The sequence below is a fragment of the Papaver somniferum genome, unplaced genomic scaffold (assembly GCF_003573695.1).
Source record: "Papaver somniferum cultivar HN1 unplaced genomic scaffold, ASM357369v1 unplaced-scaffold_117, whole genome shotgun sequence".
In the NCBI taxonomy this organism is placed as follows: Eukaryota; Viridiplantae; Streptophyta; class Magnoliopsida; order Ranunculales; family Papaveraceae; genus Papaver; species Papaver somniferum.
In genome coordinates, this window is record NW_020620714.1 from 7,709,754 (window position 1) to 7,726,024 (window position 16,271).

Here is a 16,271-nt window from a genome sequence, read left to right on the forward strand (position 1 = left end):
TTCAAGGAAAATTTACTTTACTGTTGGTAGAAGATCCCAAATTCTTAATCTTGTTAATTCTGGTAACTTGGGTGTCCCTTCATAATTTAACGAGTGAATGAAAGAAACTTAAGATGGAGCTGGGCGATACAAACCAGTCTTCTTGACTCACTCATGTACATTAATAATACAGGCACAAAATGAAAACCGTGAAAACTGACTTGTCTCGTCTTGTCTGGTCTGGTCTTCTCCTTGACTAAAACCTTTAGATTTTGTTTCCCCGGAGAAGCTTCGTCCATAATTTTGAGACCCTATGCCAATTTATGTACGTTTGATTTAGATTTTCATCGGACAAGCCCCTGTATAAATGTAGTGCGTAATCAGTGCCGTCCCCTGCGGCTTGGTGAATTCGCTGAATGAGTTAGTTTGGTCCGGTTGACTCGGTCAAATGTCTGGTTGGTCCTTTTCTTAAATGAATATTACTGTTCGGGACTAGGACGGAGAATAGCCATGCGAGCTTTTTTTTATACTAAAATATCCTTTTATAACCGTATATACACTAAATCAGTAAAGAAAAAATCATTTGCAGATTTGCTTTCTCTTTCCTTTCTGTTCTTCAAATCTAGTTTTTGTCTCTCATTTTTCTTCTTCTGCTACGAGATTTTTCGTTTTTAGGTTTCCGATTTACAGAGATTGATAACAAAGATGAAGATTTGATTTTTTCTTTTTTTTAGTGTTTTTCTTCTGCTGCTGCGTTCTTCTCTGTTGCTGTCAAAGAAGATGAAGATTGATGACGAAGATTTATTTACAGATAAGAAAATTTGAAAATTGATTTTGAAGAGTTGAAGATTACGAAGATTTGATTTGTCGTCAAAGAAGATGAAGATTGATTTTCTCACATTTGGCTTCAGTTTTGGCTTTGATTTTAAGTGTTCATTCGAAAGAAAATGAGCTCTGTTTTTTGTTATTTATTCATACCCTTTTTAAGAATGAACTTTGTTCTAGTTTTGATTTATTTTGTTTCGATTAGGTGTTCATTTTGAAATAAAGAACACTGTTTAATTAGGTGTTCATTTGAAAGAATGAACTTTGTTCTCGTTTTGGTTTGATTGGGTGTTCATTTGAAAGGATGAACTCTGTTTTTTGTTCACAATAATGAAGTTTTATTATGTGTTCATTTTAAAGAATGAACTTTGTTATAATTTTGTTTTGATTAGAATTCGAAAAAATGAATTCTCTTCTTTGTTCATAACAATGAAGATTTGTTGTGTGTTCATTTTAGATAATGAACTATGTTCTGGTTGTTGTTTGATTAGGTGTTCATTTGAAGGAATGAACTTTTGTATGAAAATAGTAGAAAGTTTAGAGTTCATCGGAGAACATGAACTCAAATAATTATGGAAATAGAAGAATTGCGGGAATTAATAATGTTGAAACTGTATGTAAGGGTATCTTGGTCTATTTGATATTTTCATATAATTATAGACCAAACGCTTTTTACCGCTGGACCAAACTATTCTGGTCCCAACTATAAATGGATCAAACACAAGTTTTCCCAAAAATAAATATCCAAAGCCTAGTTAGTGATTCGGAATATGACAAAAGCGTAGGACTGCAAACTTACGAGAATTATTGCTTTTGAAGAAATGTAGATTCAGTCCATTATTCGGTAGGAAACAGTTCGTGATTCGTAAATAATTCAGAACGACATACATATGTGTATAATTCATTTTAGAGATTCAAATTCGGAAAACGAAATTCGGCATATATTAACCTTTAGAAAACTATTCTTAACATAATCTTGCCTTGTGTTATGATTTAATGATTTAAACGTATGAAATATAAAATATAATCCGCAAGTACATGTATATTGGTGATATTAATCTTAGTTTGGTATATGTAAGATTTTAGAAGTCAAAAATGTGATACAAAATGATAGTTTGGTGATGACGCGAAAATATTACACGAGCCGTATAATTTAGTAATTCGCAAATATGGGTATAATTCATTTTAGTATTAGTATGAAAATTCACAAACCTAATTGGGATACGGAAAGTAAGTAGGAGATGCACGAGTTCAGACGATTCGGACAGATTCGTAAATTATACCGATGAAATTCGCGAGCTTACTAACTAGGACCCAAAAGAGAACTTATTTTCATTGGTATGTTGAACTAAAGGGTGTGGAATTGGTGTTTGGGGTTTAAATAGATACGTGATTCTCCAGTTTGGGGTCCAGGCAGTGTAGCGCCATCTTGGTCGAACACTGACTAGGCCGGTGTCACACCTTCAAATGCACCTTGCAAATTTCTACGAAAGTGTAACCTGACAGTATAGTGGTTCCGTGAATCAAGCTTCACCCACCTGCACTTCAGCCTTATAAGTTTACACCTACGCAAATAGACAACTCTTCAGTTATACAATGGAAGTTTTTAAGCCTTCTTTATCTTCTCTAAACTTCTCAAATGCATCCCATAAAACATTCAAACAATGTCATACATTACCAACAACAAGCATCCAACCAACAACACTTAGAGCATGACACAATTACTCACTTTTTATAACATTAAGGGAAGATATACAAAACTTTCTCACTTAGGGACATACACAGACTTGTTTCTTTTGAACCAAGCCTTAACCTTGAAAAAACTCTCTCAACTGAGTCTCACAATCTCCTATGTAAGCCTACTGATTTTCCCATGCCTTAGGACTATTTGTACAGAATCTTTTTAGGATAAAAAACGTGCACAACTGTTGCACACGCAGGGGACATCCATCTGTCCCATGGAGTAGTTCCATAACCGCCTATAGAGGGCCACCTTGGGCAGTTTCTCTTTAAACTCGGTCCAACACTCAACACATGTTCCACAGTAGTTAGAAACATTCTCCATGCTTATAAACTCCATTTTTAGCCTTCCTTTATTGTCTTGCATCATTGGCACGCTTGTGAAGCTTGTCACGAACTCTTAACTGTCAATTGAGTCGTATTGCACAATTGTTGCGCTTTACTGAACTTGGCCCTGCATTCTTCTTGCTCTAAGCTAATGCACGGTCAATCCTTGTGCTTCAATCATAAGGGCCGACTCCTTAAGCTCATTTTAGTCATTCATGCGTCATATGCCTCACTTAACCAATTTGCTTGACAATAGCAATGTCGCACTTATATTACTAGATTGTTTGCACTTGTTCAAGATTTGGTCGTTCCTCGAAATAATGCATAGAACAAGTTTTGGCCTATTCTACTTTCTTGCATCATCCTTGAGTTTGGGCCAACTCAATTATGTGAATATGCATCAATGCCAACATCGCATGTTGCATCTTTCCACTTTGGCGTTGTCTTGCCATTCCTCAATGAAGCTTCATTGTGTCGGCAAATAAGATTCATTACTTATCCAAATGTCTTTACAATGTGGCGGCACCTTTGCGCTTCATTATCCCTGTAGGGTTATGTCATTCTTAGTACTTGATAGTCCATGTAATGTTGCGCAATCATTGTGCGCCACTTGCCTAGACGGTCATAGACATCCCCCACTTAATACGTTCAATGTCCTCGTTGAACGTGACCCAGTATAAACACTATACTTGTCTTAACTTCGCTATTACGCACCTGCAAAACCTCTTTTGAAATTCAGCAATCTTTGCTGGTCTTTGCGAAACTCCTTTGCAAAATTTCATGCCTAAGAACCAACACCACTTAGCTTTACTTCTTTTCTATTGATCTCACTAACTTGAGCCACACCTTAGCGTTGTGCACTACGCTACAACTGCTACTCAAATTATGTATCAACACCCAAATGCAAACTTGAAATTCTTCTTAGCCAATTTCCTCCAAATTAGGCATGAATTCCACTTCAATCTTTTACGCGTAAGTGTACACACAAAATGATTCTTCTTAACTGATCACTACGATCACTGCCTTAGTCTTTCGGCTGCTGACTTTGCCTTTTGTATCTAACTGTTAAAGCACTGCTCGGTTGAACCCACTAGCGTTGGTATGTCAAGTTAGTTGTCAATTTTAGTTGTCAAAATACATTCTTGATTTAGCATTTTAAAGATAGTTTCGGACTAGATTAGGTCTAAGAAGTTGAATCAAAGCTATCCTTAAAGGATGAAGATTGAAGATTGAAGACTACAAAAAGACATCAACAAAGGTATGTGATTGATTTCATTTGGATTCTTGTTCAATTCTACCTTTCTAATCTATCAAGATATATACTCACTCTATGAAACAATTCCGATGACGATAAATCTACATTTATGGGATTATTATTATTAACGATTTATTTTGCAGCGTGTAGTAAGAGCTGGTGGGTTTCTTTTGATTAAATTTAGTGTTTTTCTTTTGTTTCTTTTTATTCACAGATATGTTTTTTTAAGAATGGATTTATATTTCGGTTATGCTTAAATTCATTATGCTCACCACAATCCTTGCAGTTCATGATGCACAAATACCCTTTGTGATTCAACTTTAGAACAACGCTGATCGCCATAAAAATATCCAAAACGTAGAGGAATAACCCCATAGTACGTTATAATCAAGCTTCCATATAGTTGCCGTCTGAAAGAAATTTTCATTCTGTCATTGGAGACAGCCACATATCACTGCAGAAGCCTGGAACCTTACATTGCCAACGCCACCTGAGAATTTTCTGAACAAGAATTTAAAATCAAAATAACAAGAGTCGGACAATGCTAGCTACCACCTGAAGAATTAGACAAAGGCAAGGAATGATTAATAAAAACTTAATATAATTTACAAAATCATACATTAGTCAAACCATGTAGATGCCTGTTACCCTTAACAAGTACAAGGTCTCACAAAAACAGCGAAAGGTTTTTCAGTTCATCCGTTGAGAGAGTTTTTATTAACAAGGAAAAAACAGAATCACTTGGTACAAAATTTCTTTCACGCATCTGGCGAAGAAATTGTAATGCCTCCTCAGTCTTCTTCCCTTCAAGGAAACCCTTAATGATGATATCATATGTAATGAAATCTGGTAAACAACCTTTCTCTTCCATTTCAATGATCAATTTGTTAGCCTCCAAGAACATCCTGTTGTGAAAGAAGCCAGTTATCATAGTGTTATACGTTACTACGTCAGAAACTAATCCCTTTTCTGGGATCTCATTAAATAGTTTCCATGCATCTTCCAACTTGCCGGCCTGACAAAAACCATGAATAAGAATATTATGCATTTCAATGTTAGCTAAGATACCACTACCCTCCATGGATTCAAACAATTCTATTGCCTCACAAATTTCCCCATTCTTGCAAAGGCCATGCAAGATTGTAGTGTATGTCACTTCATCTGGAGATTCACCAGAAGATTGCATCTCACTAAGAAACCTTTGAGCAGTCTGCATTCTTCCACCCTGGTATAGTCCCCTTAATAGTATACTGTAGGTAACTGTTGTGGGCTTCAGTCCATTTTGTTTCATTTTCTTAAATAATTTCATAGCTGCATCCAACTTACGATTCTTACAATACCCATCGATTAATGTACTGCAACTGATAACATCTGGCTGAATGCCCCTATCCACCATCGAGTTAAACAGTTTCACCGCATCTTGCAGCTGCCCTACCAAACACAGACCATCCATCATTGAATTATACGTAAACTGATCAGGTGAGATGTTTAACTTGTCCATCAGTTCAAATAACCCCCAAGCATCTTCCATCATACCATCTTTACAATGTGAATCTATTAATATATTAAAGGTTACAATATTAGGTAAAATCCCATCTTCCATCATTTCATCAAAATATCTTCTTGCTTCTTTTTGTTGACCATGTACACAATGACCATGAATCATAGAATTATAACTTACTATATCTCCAGAGATTCCTCTACCAACCATGTCGTCAAAGAGCTTCTTTGCCTCATCCAACTGGCCTGGTTTGCAAAGTCCATTGATCAAAGAATTGTAAACAATAACATTGGGTGTAACATTCAAATCTCTAAGCATTTCGGAGAAGAGAACCAAAGCTTCGTCAACTAGACCTCCTTTGCAAAGGGTATCTATAATGGTATTATATGAAACGACATCGGGTCTGCATTTCCATTTCAGCATGTTATTTTTTAACTTGAGAGCAGGACCCACTTGACCAGTTTTACACAGCCCATGTATAAGAGTATTACATGTAACAGCATTAGGTTGAATACCCGTCTTAGTCATTTTGTCGAACACTTGGGATTGCAAAATCAATCTTTTGTTGAAGACATAACCCCCTAATCAGTGTATTGAAAGTGATTGTATCAGGATGGTAACCTCTTTTAATGATCTCTCCAAGCAAACAGAACCCGTGATCAACTTTCGCTAATGTACAACAACAATTTATCAAAATGTTGAGCGTGTAGATATTAGGTTGTACCCCAACCAAACTCATCTTCTTGTACAACAAAATGACATCCGAATAACATTTGATTTTAGATAACGAACCCAACACATGATTAAATGTAACATTAGATGGTAATGGCCTTTCTGAAACCAACTGATCAAAGTATCTCAACCCATCATCGAGTTTCTTAATCCTTCCTGATTTACACTCATCCCACACAAAACGCTCAAATTGTGTTACTCTGTTACCACCTTCAGAAGCATAATAATATCTCACAATATCATGATTCAGTAGAAATGAATAATTACCTCCTGCTGCAGCTCTTGTATCCAGCAACTGCAGTAATCTTCGACTCAAATTCATTTCAAGTAAGTTTCCAGAAAAGAGAGCTAATACAAATGAATTTATTGTTCCGTATGAAGGGCACAAGAGTATATAATCTTTGCTGGTAACTTGGGTGTCCCTTAATAACTATTGTTCTCTATGAAGGCACCCCATATGTTTGCTGGTAATTTATTTGGGGGTGCCTTCATAAATATAACTTGTTCCTTGAGTCTGAGAAATGAACCAGAATCTATCCTGCACAAGTACATTACACTACTAACGATTATGAAGATGATAAAAATGGAGATTAATTTCTTTTGTTCGAAATTTACGTTTTCTTCTTCTACACAGAAGACAGAGTTTGTGATACAATGACAATCACAGTCTATGCTCTTAACAAAAGAACAGAAATAAAGGAGATGATAGGTCCCCAGTATCAGAGGTTGTATAACAGACATTCTTCCTATTTCCAAAGGTATTACAGGTGATAGGTCCTTTCAGTAAGTTCTATGATCCGGATTTTTTGAGTAGTACCAAACAACCGAGCTCGAGGAATTACTCCAGTGAATTTGTTCAGACTAGCATCCAGGTATAAAAGCCTTGTAAGATTTTGGATGCTTGGAGGCAAATTCTCAGAGAAGAAATATTGAAGATTCCCAGAAAATGAGTTGCCGTGTATTGACAGTGCAATGAGGTTTCAAAGTTCTCCAACCGTGGAAGGTAAGCGGCCAGTGAAACAGTTCTCATCAAGTAGCTGAAGTTCGATGCGGTTGCAGTGTACTGACAGTTCGATGAGGTTACCAAGTTCTCTGAGCATTTTAAGGTTGGACAAAGACGGAAGTAGAATATTACCACCCTAATTTACAGACTATAAATTCTCCAAATTCCATATATTTGCAAGACGAGGGCCTGCGAGGACAAAAGTAGCTGACAGAAACGCTTCAGAGCTCTGAGTTACCCAAGGTGGCTTGAAAATGGAAGCTGTAGTGAAAGCCGAGTGCACAATAGATCGACCTCATGAACCTTGGAACTGACGCATCTTATAGCAGACCAATTACATGGTGGAAGTGCCGAACCAGCTCGGAAGGAGATCTCTTCTTACGACGGGAGAATCTTTGGGGCGATTGATATCTGATCGTCACAGGATCATTTGCTTCACAGTAGGATGAACAGATGAAGCAAACAGCGGCGAAACTGAAAGGAGTCTAGAGTGCAGAATATGAGCGGGTAGAATCATTCTGGAGCTTCTGTTGTGGATGAAGAAGAATCAAGGAAAACATCCTGGGGCTCGGTGAGACTTGCGAAACCATGTGGTGAACATTGAGAAGTATCTATGAATTAAGACAAGCGAAGTGGATTACGAAGTTTTCCTAGTCCGGTATAGGCAGTGCATGAATCAAGAATAGTTTCAAACAACCACTAGCAATAATACAATGAAGAAGTTGTACCTGGTAAATTCTAAAGAAACAGAGACAAAGCAAATATATTTTGGCCATTCTCGTATCCATCAGCCTTATGTTAAAAGTAACAGTTGGAAAAACATACAGGAATAGAACTGGTGACAAGATATATTTCTGGGACAACTTAAGGTGCATATTAGTTAACCAAGACAGAGAAGATCACAGATACATAAATCCATTACTTGTATTCTTACTCTTAGATACTGGAGCATCATATAATTGGCGAGGGTGATCCACATCATAAATTCTCCTATGTTAATAAAACAGAGCTACTAATAAGCACTAGAAGAGTTATATTTTTTTACTCTTTAAAAGAAAATGGGATCGAGAACTTATAGAAAGAATGCCCTTTGAGTTTTTAGCTTTTCTCTTCTAAACTTCCTTGGGGTTTAAAGAAACTTCTGAGCATAAAAAACAGCATAAATCCGATAACTTCTGAGCATAAAAAACAGCATAAATCCGATAACAGCTTTGAGGGGCTGTTAAATTTACAAAATAAACTCAGGCGGGCCCGGATAGCGCCTGCAAACTGTACAGCACCCACCTCCCTGTATATATAAGATAACAGAAAGAAAGAAACAAAATGATTTTGAGTGCGGCTTTGTTAATTAATTTGATATATAATCTAAACAAAAAGAGCCTATCAAACAAACAAAGAAAAAAATGAACAAGGAGAAAAGGAGATATTAAGATTTGCAGGAGTTTAATGAGCTCTCGCCAGAACTGCTATTTCTGCCAATAATGATAAACATCCCTGAGACATAAAGCTATTAGAATTTCATCTATTTTGGATTCTATTGTGCCTCGCAGGAGACTAAGATGCCAAATATTTACACAGGTCATAAAATTCTTTAATACAGAGAATCGTGTCCCTGTTTTCACTTTAGATGGTTGTAAATCCTTTCATTCATCGGCTTCGCAACCAACAAATGATTCAAACCAAGAGAAAACAAAAATGCAGGGCATCTCACTTACAGCCCCGTGTAGGGCATAATACTAAAGAAATGATTTGGGGCTAAAAGCCTTTAATACAAATCAATAGCCTTAAATGAATGAAATGCTCTGAAACGACGTAATTTTCAATCTATATGTTCTGAGTGGCCTAATGCTCCATAAGAAATGTTGATTTCCATATTAACCCATTAAGCAGGTGTCAGTGAAAGTATTAATAGGTGGGTAATAACGAATAGAGTAGTAGCCATCAAATAGATAATCTCACAATTATTGACCTGAATGCCTTTCATCCATACTAATATTTTACTAACACCAACTCACATAAGGAGGTTCAGTAGACAGTGTATGTTATCTTTGCAAAAATAAAAGCTGAATACCTGTTATACGTTATAACATGACATACTTCAGGGCTTTGCAAAGTTATTTCCTGCTCAGCCAGTCTTTTTCGCCGCGCTGAAGCCACTAATAAAATCAATAGAAGTTCCAGGTTTTGGTCCAACCAAACTATTGGTACTCATAGAATGAGTGGGATCTGAGTCTCCATCCTTAGGGGCTCCTTTAAGGCGTGAACAGCTCCAGAAACATGCCAAACCTTGCAGATCGAGCTTCCATACAGCAGATTTGTCCACTCTTTTTGTGCCTGCTTCGACAGAGTGTAACCCCTTAGAAAGGCAGTGCTGGTTGGTGGCTGCTAGTTTCTACTTACTGCGCAACAAAAACAAAAGCAAAGTTGATTTTCATCTAGGTACCGAAGCCACTTAACCTGAAACTAAAAGAAAAAACAATGAATGATCAACATAGACTACAAAGAGACAAGTGAACTCAAATGTTACCTGAGATATCTGTACCATCCATGGATCCAAACAATTCTACTGCTTCCTCAATTTCTCTATCCTTACAGAGTCCATCCATAACTGTACAGGGTGTAATTTTATTTGGGTAATGACCACGAGACTGCATCTCACATAAGAAACTTTCTGCGGTCTTTATTCTTCCATCTCGGTATAACCCTGCTAAGAGTATACCGTAAGTAACTGATGTGGGTTTCACCCCGTTTTGTTTCATTTTCTCGAATAGTTGCATAGCTTCATCCAGCTTACGATTCCTGCAATACCATCAATTAATGTAGTGCAACTGACAACATTCGGTTCAAGGCCCCTATCCACCATCAAGTCAAATAGTTCCACCGCATCTTGCAACCGACCTGCCAAACATGGACCGTTGATCATTGAATTATAAGTAATCAGATCAGGTTCTATATTTATCTTTTCCATGTATTTAAATAACCCCACAGCATCTTCAGTCTTCCCATCTTTACAAAGTGCATCTATCCATATAGTAAAGGTTATAGCATTGGGTAAAATCCCTTTATCCAACATTTCATTAAAAAATCTTCTTGCTTCTTCCCATTTACCATGTATGCAGTGCCCATGAATGCAACTATATGTCGTTACATTTCCTAAGATTCCTCTACTTACCATCTCGTCAAAGATTCTCTTTGCCTCATCCAACCGGCCTGAACTGCAAAGCCCATCGATCAAAGAAGTGTAAACAACTACATGAGGTACAACATTCGAATCTTTGAGCATATCAGAGAAGAGAGCCAAAGCATCATCAACTAATTCTTCTTTGCAAAGCGTATCTATAATCGCAGAATATGAAACAACCGTAGGGCTGCAGTTCCAATTCCCCATCTTGTTTCTTATCTGAAGAGCTAATTCCACTTTAACGATGCTACAAAGCCCGGATATAAGAGTATTACAAGCAATAGCATCAGGTTGAATCCCTGACTCAGTCATTTTACCAAACAGTTTGAATGCAAAATCAATCTTTTCTAGTAGACACAACCCTTTAATCAATGTAGTGAAAGTAACCCTATCAGGATGATGACCTCTCTTCAACATCTCCCCAAACAAACAAAACCCATAATCAATTTTTCCTAATTAACAACAGCAATTAATCAAAATGCTAAATGTATAAATACTAGGTTTTACTCCAACCAAACTCATCTTCTTATACAACAGAATCACATCTGAATAGCATTTGATTTTCGATAACGAACCAAATACATGATTAAATGTATAATTAGACGGTAATGGCTTTTCCCTAATCAACTGATCAAAGTATCTCAAACCATCATCAAGCTTCTGTATCCTTCCAGATTTACACTCATCCCTCACAAAACTCTCAAGTTGTGATATGTTATAATAATTTCTCACAAAACGCAAATTCATTTGTGTAATGTATCAGATTGATTCAGTAATTTGAAATGTTAGAAATGTACCTTTGATGATAAATCTGACTGAGTCTCGGGTTTCGAGTTACTCCAATGCCGCCGAAGAGAGACGCAGAGAATGGGAAGGAGGAAGTGGGTATCAATTCGGAAAGAAAAATACTTCGGCGGCCAATCTTTTGTGGGTGCTATACCAACCGGGCCCGGTCCATAAACAGTGATTTGTAATGTTTTTTTCTACTGACTCGACCAATGACTAAGCGAGAGTCAGATGTCAGGCCAGAGATGTCAGGCCATTTGTTTTAAGTCTCGGTTAGGTCTGACTCGCTATTTGATTCAGACCAAATATTTGTCTCGATCCGCTTAATTAAAGAAGCTAATAAGAGAAAATGGCTCAATTGTCCAAAAACTCATAAAACATGGTTCTAGTGGACAAGTAAACACTGGGCATGAGTCAAATGGACACGAAAAATTCAAGACAACCAAGTCCCTTATGTCTAAGTTTTTCTTTTTTTTATCCTTTGGTTTTTCCAATTTAAAAACAAATTATAAAAAAAATCATAACTTTCAAGATATAAATCCAATTTTAATAAAATTTATATTTCGAATTAGAAATGGTTTTCGGTGAGCTAGAAAACAAGATCCATTGTTGAAAGTAAATCCATAGTTTTATGGACCGTGCTCGAGGGCGTGTTGTATCGTGCTGTACCTTGTTTTGGCACATTTATTTTATATTTTTCAAAGTAAATATTATTAACATATCTAGATATATATGTGTCATTATTGAAATTTTTCGATATAACGAAGATGGTTAAAATAAACACTCTTTTGTGAAATATATGTTGTGTTATACAATATTGTGTAGTGTCTTATACATGATATGGCGTGCCTTATTAGTGTGTTGCGCCGTGCTGTTGTACGTACTTATCCGTGCCACTTGCTGTGTTGCGCCTCTATGCTAATTAGTCTGGCCCGGTACAACACATTAAGCTAATGTGATGTGTTGTGCTGGGATGTGGCAGGTCCGGAAGAGTGTATAAAAATGAAGCAATGAAAACGGGCCTACAGTAATACCGCAAGTGCACGGTCGTCAGTTGTAGCTCGTGCAAGTACGGGTCGATCCACAAAGATCGGGTGTGTTTTGGAAGTGTTTTAGCTAATTGGGTTCCTACATTGTTGTTGGGTTTTGAAGCCTTTTGGCTTAAATTGGGCTTTGAGTGCTAATGGGTTTGTTCACAATAAAAGGAACTGAGCTTGGGCTCAGTTGGTCTTTGAAATGCAAATGGGCTTTGGTTTTGGTACTTAGGCTTTTGATTAAGCCTGAATTGGATTGGGCCTTAATGAATTTGGGCTTTGGTCTTAAACAACTGGGCTTTGGTTAAGCCCACAGTTGACTGATTTGGGTTTCAGTTTGATGGGCCTTTGGGATGAAATGTATTGGGCTTAGCTATTGAACTAGGCCTTTGGCCTTCACTGAATTGGACTTTGGCTCAGTTGGATGGGATCTGAGCTTGGCTGCAAGAACTGGACTTGGCTTGGCAGGAGAAGAAGTGGCAGCAGCAGCAACAGCAGCAGCAGCTTGGCAGCAGCCTTGGCAGAGGAAGAGAACAATGCAGCAGTTTGGAAGTGGCAGCAGGAACTGCAGAAAGGCAGCAGCAGCAGCTGCAGGACAAAGGCAACAGCAACAGCAACTGCAGAGCAAAAGCAACAGCAGCTGCAGCAGAGAAATTGAGTAACAAGAAAACAAGAAGACAGCAAACAAAAGCAATACAGGGCAAAAACAATGGAAAAAAACTAAACAGCAACAAAACAAAATGGAGCAAAGAGAAAATGACACAAAGGCAATTAGCCTAAGGCAGGGGAGTGCAGAGTGAAGGTACTAGGGTCTTTGAATCCACTACTTGACCCTAAGCTAAGGCAGTACCTACTCAAATCATTGTTCTTGTTTCATTACAGGGAGGATCATAATGGATGATTTTCTTGGCTAATCTTTACTCACTTGCCCCTAGCATCAGCTGTCTTCTTACAGCACAGCTGATCACAGGCTTGTTGTTCAAGAAGCTATCTATCACCCTAAGACAGTTAAACACAGTCCTTCAAATGGACTGAATTCTTAGCTACCATCATTCTTTCACCCCTAGAATCAGTTGTCTTCTTACAGCACAACTGATCACAGATGCATTCACTCAAGTAGATATTATCAGTCCTATGACATTTAAGCACTACAAGAACAATTAACATGATCATAACTAACTGAACTAACAATGAACACATACAAACATCTAACACATCACAGGATACATTTAACAGGATATATTTAACAGGATATGAAAGTTTAACATGAACTTGAAACTGAACTAACAGGAGACTAACACAACTAATATGAACATAAGCATAAATTAACAATGAACATTTAACAGAAACACTAACAGGATATTGCACTAACATTAACAAAATTTGAACTTAACTGAAATTGACTGAAATGTGAAAATTAACAGAACTTGAAAGTTCTGGATGCAGGCTAGTCCAAACATGGTTTTTAACACAACCCATAGTCCCAATTTATACCCCCATTACATCATTAGGGTTCTACCCAATTTTTCACCCAAACTGACAGAGCTAGGGTTGGTGATTACTCACCTAATTTGATGTAGCAACATCAAATTGAACAGCACCCATTACTCTATTTGTCCTTCTCTACCTTTCCCATGCTTCAATTGCTTCTCACTTTCGACCTAATTTACCAATTTTGCACGCTAGGGTTTCTGAAAGAGAACGTGCAAAAATTGAGAAATTAGATGGACTAGGGAGATGGGAACAGATGGTATTGTTGTTGGGTGATAGGGTGATGATGGTGGAGGTGTGGTGGTGGCAGTGGAGTTGGTGGTGATGATGGTGGTGCGGCAGTTGCAGGAGGTGGCTCTGCAGAGGGGGAAGATGGAGGAGAGGCTCGACTGTTTGGGGTAGGGGGCGTGTTTGGTTAGGTGGTAGGGCTCGGGTGCTAGGGTGTGAGGCGAATTCATCGAGTCTTGATTTCTGTGACTCTGAGCTGCGAGATGCGAAGATGGTAGGTAGATCGGACGGCGATGCGGAGGCAAGCGATGAGCGACCGTTGGATTATATGATACAACAAAATCAACGATGCCAGATGGAGTTAGGTGTTGTAATGTTAGGCGGAGATATCAAACTTTGATGCACAGCAATGGAGCGACCGTTGGATTCAACTACCATCTAATCTGAAGGCTTGGAATTTCAGCGCTGTGGTGCTCGGCAGAGACTTCGGATTTTGATGATCTATGAAGGAGCGACCGTCGGATGCTTCTGATAACTGATCTGATGGCTGAGAACGGAGGCGCTTTTGTGTGTAGAAAATGAGGTTGTGCGCACCATTCTTCGCGGCTTCCTTGCGTAATTTCTCCCGGCTTTTCACTACTTTTCTGCTCTTTTCGCTCCGCGACTCATCCGAACTTTATTTACTACCTAAAAATGCAAAATTAATTAATAAAAATATTTATTCTTGAAAACAATGAAAATACAGAATATGGGATAAAATGTAGAATTCATGCACAAAAGATGAGTTAAAATGCCAACAAAAAGGGATAAATATATACAATATTTGGCACTCATCAAATACCCCCAAACCTGAATTTTACTTGTCCTCAAGTAAAACAAAACTAAGGAAATCCTAACTATACCACTGTCGCTGGTCTCTCGAATGCATTTAGCGTATGCACTAAGCCTTTTAAACCACTAAGTGTCCCTAGTGGACGAGTTGAAGTCTCGTGAAGGTTTACCAGAGGTGTGCCTACAAAACCTAAGGACAAAATATAAGCTCAGATTCCATCAAACGTGACATGTGCAAAACAGTTAAGCTCACAGCAAAATGGAGATGTCAATCTAGCTATCGAAGGCACAATCCTAGCACTGATAACAAATAAGGACATGTGATAAGAGTGTAAAGTGTATCTACACATGTGTAAAGAAAGATCTGAAGTTATGACTACTAATCACCAAGAGATAGTTTCTCAGGCTAAGAACTGAGGTCGAAATCTAGCTAGCTGTCCGGACTTTACGAGAATTGTGAATGAGTTGGAGGTATTTCACAATTACTCGCGTTGTACATCAATGGCATACACCCTCCTTGCTTATTACAATGAAACAACAAAAGATGACTATTTACATGACTCTTATTTACATTGACTATTCTCTTTTATTTTTGGAACAAGAGAGGATGGAATTGAACAATACTTGATTTTTTTTGTATTTTTCTGATATTTTTTTTTTTTTTTTTTTTTTGAATATATACATCGTTTTTTTTTTTTTTTTTTTTGAACAGGAAACATTTTGATACATAACAAAAGAAAAAAAAATTACATGACACTTTGCAAGAGGTAGCCCTTTTTGATGCACCCAGTTAAATTCGATGGTTGTCTTTCTTAATGTAACCTCCACCTTCTATCCCAACCAACCAAAGAACAAGCTAGTCAAGTTTCGTTCAGTATTCTAAAGTGATTGGCAATCGTAACTTCCTATCCAACACCTTGAAGATCGAGGCCATACATGTATTGGTAGATCGTGCGCGTGCAAATTTCTTATCACTATGTGAATTGTGCTAGAATCAGGGTGCCTAAATATCTAGACTAAGACTCCTAATAAAAATACATATTTGCACAAGAGTCAGCATTTCAAGGTAAATGAGCTCCATTTTTTTTATGATTTTTCATTTTTTAATTTTTTTTGAATTTTGATTTTTCAATTTTTTTCAAAAAGAAGAAGGAGTTTGTTTTCGATTATAGCATATTATCGTGGCATCTACTCTATACCCCCAAACCTAAACTAAACATTGTCCTCAATGTTTCAAAATATGGAAAGAATTAAAATGCAACATATGGAAAGGGACATGCTGAGTAGAGTAAAAGGAGAGAGAATACCCGATTTCGGCGAAAGCAGAATTAAAACTCCGTTATTCAAGGCAAAAATCC

General features: G+C 37.5%; 1 long non-coding RNA gene and 1 pseudogene across 2 annotated transcripts; both read right to left on the minus strand.

The window, feature by feature from the left end:
• Positions 1 to 4,793: 4,793 nt before the first annotated feature.
• On the minus strand, positions 4,794 to 6,681 carry LOC113329768 (annotated as a pseudogene).
• A 273-nt stretch (positions 6,682 to 6,954) lies between these two features.
• On the minus strand, positions 6,955 to 11,413 carry LOC113329575. 2 transcript variants are annotated; one of them, XR_003349942.1, is made up of 4 exons: positions 10,535 to 11,413; positions 9,890 to 10,260; positions 9,434 to 9,761; positions 6,955 to 8,650 (listed from the first exon to the last, which is right to left on the minus strand). It is a non-coding gene; the product is annotated as an uncharacterized LOC113329575 (long non-coding RNA). The 2 variants fall into 2 exon arrangements; XR_003349941.1 differs by having other exon boundaries at positions 9,890 to 11,413.
• Between the last annotated feature and the right edge of the window lie 4,858 nt (positions 11,414 to 16,271).